Source organism: Mastomys coucha, unplaced genomic scaffold (genome assembly GCF_008632895.1).
Source record: "Mastomys coucha isolate ucsf_1 unplaced genomic scaffold, UCSF_Mcou_1 pScaffold13, whole genome shotgun sequence".
Classification (NCBI taxonomy): Eukaryota; Metazoa; Chordata; class Mammalia; order Rodentia; family Muridae; genus Mastomys; species Mastomys coucha.
The window spans coordinates 58,540,922-58,548,261 of NW_022196895.1; the positions used below are offsets into that span (position 1 = coordinate 58,540,922).

The 7,340-nt window shown below is 45.3% G+C and overlaps 1 protein-coding gene across 1 annotated transcript in view; it reads right to left on the reverse strand.

Moving 5' to 3' along the window:
* The window catches only part of Spink13 (serine peptidase inhibitor Kazal type 13), a 130,563-nt gene extending 124,304 nt beyond the window's left edge, over nucleotides 1-6,259 (reverse strand). Inside the window, exon 1 of the mRNA XM_031366323.1 lies at nucleotides 5,970-6,259. The gene's annotated coding sequence lies outside the window, so the exon portion shown is untranslated. The remainder of the gene's footprint in view (nucleotides 1-5,969) is intronic.
* Between the last annotated feature and the right edge of the window lie 1,081 nt (nucleotides 6,260-7,340).

The window sequence follows — 7,340 nt, forward strand, 5'->3', positions numbered from 1 at the left end:
CACTACAGGAAAAGACTCACCCAAAAGGGACCGCTGTGACCATATAATCACATGGGCAGAACGAAAGGGATGCAGCCAAGAAAGGTGCAGTAGGCGGCAAAATCCAGAGATACCCCTCGGCCCCAAGGGGTGGGGGAGTCCCAGGGGCAAAATCCTTTGTCCCTAGAGGCAGGCTGTGATTTTTCAGTCTAAAGGAACTGGCTGACTGACATGAAGTCTAGACCTCTTCCACTCTTGGAGTCTCCAATTCAGCAGGGCCAACAGGACATGGCAGTGGGCCAACTGAAGCCATGGTTATGGGCATCAAAGTTTAAAAGCTAATTAACTTTCTTTTTTTTTTTTTTCTTTGCCTAAAGTAAAAGTTGCCAATAAGTCGAAGTCAGCTTGAATTGGAGAGTTGAGAACATTGTAGAAAGGTCCTGAGAAAATCCTTCAGGCTCAATAGCCTTCATAGCCCAAAAGAGGCTGGCTTTGCACAGAATGATTTAGAGCTCCTTGAACACAGGCTGCTTGCTAACGCGTCCAGTCATTTAGCGGTCTCCCTGCCCTAGTCATACTCTGGTGGAAGCCTTCCCTTTGCTAGGCTGTGCCTTGACCTTTGACATCTACAGTTCACTTAAACAGGTTGGCAAAGTGGCTCATTCAATGGATCGTGCTGTGAAAGAGAACAGGGTTTGGGGATGGAGATAGAGGAACAAAGGGGACATGGCCCCAGCCCCCAAGGGGTGAGACTGTCCAGAGCTGCCACCAAAATGTTCCCAGCTGGCCACAAAGGAGAGAGAGTGAACCCAGGCTCCTCCTCCTTCATCTAGAACCCCTCCCTGCCCCACCACAGGATCCGTTACCCACAGCTTAAAAATAACAATGTTTTATTTGCTGTTTGGTGTGTGTATCTAAACCTTTACATTTCCCGTGCCCAGAGTTTCCAAAAGTCTTCAATACATCGGACTTTTCCTCATGGAAGGGTCCGTCGAAATGGAAAAGGAGCGATTTCGACAGAATTTGCTAAGTAAGGAAGATGGGCATTTGAAAGAACCCAGTAGGTAGCAGCAAGCCCCAAGATGAAACAGCATCTGGTAGTCCCTGATCCTCATCCCATACTCCGGGGTGTGAGGTCTACACATACATTTTTAGCTACATGATTAGCAGCTACTTGGGATGTCTCAAGCAGAAGGCAGTGGTCCCAGGAAGGACGCACCAGTTTACCCACGTTCTCATGTCTTACACTCTGAGCCTTTTAGCACCTGATTCACTCCGCCTTCCATCCCTCCACCCACGTGATTTAAGTTGAGCTGACTTTGTATAATACCGCACAGACTCCGACTTGTTCATCAAAGCTGTCTGACACTGTAAGCCCAGTTCTCCCTGTCCTGGATCCCTCTTCTCCCTGGCTGGACATGATATAGTTGCTGGTAATATCAACCCAAAGCTGGGAGAGATTTAGAAGAGCCTGAGGAATATTAGAACTATAGGCAAAGGAAGCCATGTCCTATTCCTGCCCCCAGCATTCCTGAGTGCTCATCCCTGGACAATCTATGTGAGGAAAGGGAGGGACCAGCTCCTTTAAGGGCCTTTGTGTGGCTCCACTTACCAAAGGAGAGACAGTGACCATGAGGACAAAAGGATAGGCAACAGTGACAGGGACCACAGCAACAAGGGGGGTGCCTTACCTTCACATTCTTGCCCATAAGCCGGCCAAAATGCAGCTAGGCACAGCCCAGGGCTTTTTCTCTCTTTGTCTCTGTCTCTGTCTCTGTCTCTGTCTCTGTCTCTGTCTCTGTGTCTGTCTCTGTCTGTCTGTCTGTCTCTCACATGCGAGTAACCATGCGCTCGCTCTCTCTCTCTCTCTCTCTCTCTCTCTCTCTCTCTCTCTCACACACACACACACACACACACACACACAAACACCCCTGACATTTTCCAGTCTTAAGCCTTCCTGTGCTTCCAAGTGGGAAGCAAGCCTGGCAAAGGTTGGTTACTAGAGACCAGTATGCTAGGTATCCAGCTCCTAAGCACTAGACATTTTAGTGACATGCATGGTGGGTCACTATTCACCATGTAGTTAGTAGGAGCTGAGCGCTGGGCAGCCCTAACTCCCGTCAGATGCTCCCTAAAGTACCAGCATAAGAAATCACAGCTGGGTTTTTTTTTTTTAACTTGATCTTTAGACTAGCTTCACGGTCCTCTGATGTTTGGTTCTCTGTTGGACTCGCTCTGGTTCATTTGGTTCTGAATCCTCAGGAACACCAACATCAGCCATGGCTATGGGGAAGCACTCATGCCTGGTAAGGACACCAGAACTTGTGGAACCGAGGGAAAAAAAAGAATGGAGAGATAGGAGCCAGAGTGAGTCCACACTTTAGGAACTGTATGGATCAAAACACAGAGGAAGTTGAAGCAGGAAGCCGGAGGGGACATACGGGCAGACACAGGGCAAGTGGCCATGGAGTCCTTCCTGTTAGTAGCAAGCCATTTCTTCTTCCATGTACCTCGCTGGCTGATGCCAACACACCCTGCTGTAAGAAACAAAACTGCTAACCACACAGCCTGGATTGACAGACTCTGAGTCTCAGCTCGATTGTCCTAGTGTGACTCTGAAAAGAGGGTTGTGTAGGTGTAGAGATGGTCACTTGAACTCTGAATTATCACGTTAGACACTGTGTTTGTTTTTCTCTTTTACCCCCTGTGGAGGGTAGTTAGCCAGAAAACACTTCTATCCCCAGACCATCCCCTTGTCCTAAATCTGCCAATTGTGTCTGATGGTGAAGTTGAGCTCCCACCAATTGGATGAGACACAATTACCATCTACATCAGGGATAAAAGGCACAAGCCATGTTGGGCCCAGTGTGCTTCCTAGCCTGGCTGGGTTCTGGCTCATTGGGCCCAGTGTGCTTCCTAGCCTGGCTGGGTTCTGGCACATTGGGCCCAGCATGCTTCCTAGCCTGGCTGGGTTCTGGCACACTCTTTACTGCTTTGCTGCGCTTCCTCCACTTTGCTCAGATGTTCCTTTTTGTACCACCACAAGTACTCTTTGTGTGCTTCTAACTATAGGAAACTCCATTGTTTAAGAGCTTTATAAATACATCTGGGAAGTGAGTTTCCCATCCCTCAGTTTCCCTCCGCCAGTGTATTCATAAGTAGAAGTAAAGGAAGATGGAATAAGAGAGAAGAAATCATTTTAAGAGTGCTGGAGAGATGGCTCAGAGGTTAAGAGCACCATGCCAGGTGGCTCAAAACCATCTGTAACTCTAACTCCAGAGGATCAAACATATTTTTTCTGGCATCTAAGAGCACCCATACTCACATGTATAAACCTACATAGATAGACACATATATACACATAATTTTTGAATTAACTTTATTATTAAAAATTTGGGAAAAAAAATCATATACCAGAATTAGCCACACCCACAATTTATGTCTCTCAATGAACTTGTATACAGTTAGAATAGGCATTCTGAAACCGTGGAGCTTCACACTGGGTTTTACAGTTTTATGTACTTATGTATTTATTTATTTATCTTTCTACAATAAACCCTGACAGTAATTCTCTCCCTCTACTCCTCCCAGTTGCCTCTGCAGAAAAGATCAGGTCTCCCAGGGATATCATCAGAACCCAGCATAAGACGATGTAATAAGACTGGGCACAAACCCAAATACAAGAGGGGGGAAAGAACAGGTCCCAAGAGCAGGTGAAGGAGTCAGAGACACCTCCACTCCCACTGTCAGGAGTCCCATGAAAACACCAAGCTAACAGCCACAATATATGCAGAAAACTTAGCTCAGTAGTTGTCAGGGGCCCAAGAGAGATGGTTCACAGGTTGAGAGTACATACTGCTTATGCCAAGTCTCTGAATCCAGAACTAGCATTGGGAGGCCCACAATCTCCTGTAACCCGCAGCTGGGGGTTGGGGTCCCAATGACTCTGGCCTCCTTGAGCACCTGCATTCATGTGCACATATCCATAGAGCCACAGACACATTAATTGATGTCTTAGAATGAGCTTAAGAATTAAAAATTAAAGAAAAAAATCATCATGTTATTTTAAACAGTGCACATTTTAGATGCAAAGTGACACCAGCAGCCACTCTGGCAATGCCTTCTGTGTCAGGGTCATTGGTAGTAAGGTCATTGGGAAACCTTGGAGTTCCAGGAGAGGGATGCCTCATTCCACTGAATGTGCTTAGGTGCAATGAAAATGCTTAGGACCTTGCTGGCCTGGGAGCTTAAGGGCTGTCAGGCTTTGCAGAACTCTACTGCTGTGGTTTGGGTGTGGTCCAGATGACCCTCCCAATGGTTTGTTGTAATTAGTCATGGTCACCACAATGATAAAAGGTAATAGGAGGTAGGGTGGGCTACTAAAAGGTATTGTAAGACACTATTCTCTCCTCTCTCCTCTCTCTCCTCTCCCCCCTCCCTCTCTCTCTTACTCACATTCTCTACCCATTCTTTCTCTGTCTTCTCTCCTCTCTTCCTCCCTTCCTCCCTCCTTCCCTTCCTTTGTCCTTTCCAGCTTCCTCTGTTCTTCCTTTCCTTTCTCCCTTTTTTCTTAGCCCTCTGCTGGATGATGTAAGGCTACATTTGCTGGGCCCTTCATGGCTGTGGCAAATGCCTAATATAAACGACTTAAGGAAGGCTCATGATTAAAGAGGTTTCAAACCATGGTCAACTGGCTCCATTGTTTCAAAGTCATGGTAGAGCAGCACATCTTGGCAGAGACTGTGGTGAAGCCGAGTTTCTAACTTCCTGGCAGTTGATTAGGCCAGAGCCCTTGTGGTGTGATCGTCTTTGTAAACACAGGTACAGGTATGCCTTACTAATCTATTTTGCATATTTCAATCCAGTTGAGTTTGTAGTCAACAATAACCATCACATAGCTCTTCCAGATATGTAGACCTCCACTACCATGTTAGTGCAGCCAGAGGACCATTTCCAGGTTCATGTTATTGGCACCTCCAAACCTGTAAGCTAAGTGAACTTTTCCCTTTTACAAGCTAATTAGCCCTGGGCATCTCATTGTAGAAACTTAATGCTGACCAATATATATCCACTCAGAAATGTTTTGTATTGCGGGCTTTGTAGCTCCTCTGGAATGCCTGTGAGCACTCTGCTGTTCTAGCCAAATTCTTCCCAGATGTCCCCACCAAAGCTTCATCTGTAGAAGGGAAATTAATCCTCAACCCTAAAGATGGCACCCTGCATTACTAATGCCTGACTGCTGGGAGCTGGGATCTTGTTGACCTGGATAGATATTTCGGACAATGTGCACAGGAAGGCAGATTTGGAAGGAAAATTACAGCAGTTGATTTGAGTCTCAAGCCAAGAATGGAAGCTGGTATTGCTGGCTCTGCCAGAAGTGACTCCCCAGGAAAGCTATGCTGGTTTCCTCCCCTGGAGAAGAGTTCTGTAAGGAGTGAACCTGACTCAATCCATTGAATGACAACAGCCGCTTGGAATGGTGCAGTCCTTAAAATGACCATACTCTGCCAGACAACTCCAGTATGTTTTTCATCACTATAATCGCTCTACTTCCCTTAGGGGGTCTTTGGTTTTTCTTAGAGACATACCAGATATGTTCGCATCAGTTTCCCTGTAGCCTTCTCCTCGTTTTAGCTGATGCTAAAATATGGGTGGGATGAGGAAGGAGGAGAAAGGCATAGAAGATGATAGAAGCTCTGTTCCTTCCATTTCTTATTCTCTAGTCCATTACTATATGCTTCACCTACCACAACACTTCTCCTTGCTTGTCAGAGAACCTCTATGCTCCTCAGCACTCTCCCATCTAAGAGGCTGAAGTCTCAGGAAGTCCTGGGGCATTCTGTAAACCTATGGAATAGAGTAAGTAAGTAGGCAAAATGTGAAATTTCTACCCCCCAAAATTCTTTATGACAGCCACTCTGGAAACATTCTTTAGGGAGTATGTCATTCATTAGGAATCCCATTTTGGATAAAGCCATAAAAAGACTTACCTTAGCTTCCACGCCAAATCCTTAATCAAGTAACAGTGTAAAGCTGGAGACTGCCAAGGCTCGCTGGAGGGAAGCCATCACAATGTCTCCCCACAGGGCTGTGAGAAGATGGAATCCAATATATTCCACACAACATGAATGAATAAGGGAGTGAAGAAAGTTACTCAGAGAATCTGCTACAAATACCTCAGATGATAAAAAGCCTGTTTTTTTCATTATTATTAATATTTTATTGCAGAGGGGCCCCTGCCAGCTGGCTGGGCTTGCTGCCGGCAAGAACAAATGTCATTGCAACCTTGGCTGCTGCTGGCTCAGTGCAGGCCCATGCTCTCTAAACCAATCACAAGCCAGTCACAAGCGCTGTTAAGCAGACAATGTTTATATGACAGAAAAGCCAGCAAAATGCCTATGATATGACAGAGGGAAAATATAAAGAAAAAAACTCAACGCTCTGTGGAAATATCACCTCAAACTCAACATGGTTGTAAAACCAAAACTAGATTTCCGAAGGAAAAAATTTAGATTTTTCTAAACAAAGCAGACAAATATTGCATAAGACCTTCCATAATTTATATTTTTTTCTAATAGTTCCATATTTATAAGAGCTAAAAAAAAAAATGGTTTAGCTCTTGTCTCGAGAATTGAACTGACTCAATATGGATTTTGGAATGTTGGCAGGAGAACATAGCTGGCTATTGAAAGGCCACTTTTCTAAATTCTAAACTTCTGAGACACACTACTACAAGAGGTTCCTCGAGGTGGTTTGAATGAGAATGGCTCTCATAGGTTAATAGAGCTAGCTGAATGTTTTGTTTCTGGCTAGTGGAACCCCTCGGGAATGACTCAGAAGTGTGCTCTCATTGGAGGAGGTGAATCCCTGGGCGTGGGCTTTGAAGTTTCAAAAGCCCTCACCATCCTAGTCCTCTCCATCTGTCTCTGTCTCTCTGTCTCTGTCTCTGTCTCTGTCTCTCTTTCTCTCTCTGCCTAGTGATTGCTGTCACAACATATAAATCCAGGTACTGTTCCAGCATCATGTCTGCCTGCCTGTCTGCTGCCAAGCTTCCTACTATGGTCATTATGGACTAACCCTCTGAAATTATAAGCACGTGCCCAATAAAGTCTTTCTTTTATAAGTTGTTCTGGTAGTGGTGCCTCTTCACAGCACTAGTAAATTAACTAGAACAAGACCCATAAGGATTATGATTTATGATTTTTTGGATGAATATATATATGCCAAGAGACCAGAATTCAACTATGTAGTCATCCATCCACCAGCAACCGTTTGTTTAGATTCCATCCATCTCAGTCCTCCCAAGTACCAACCATTTATCTATCCATCTCTTCACATAACATTTGTCTTCTCCCTGCCCA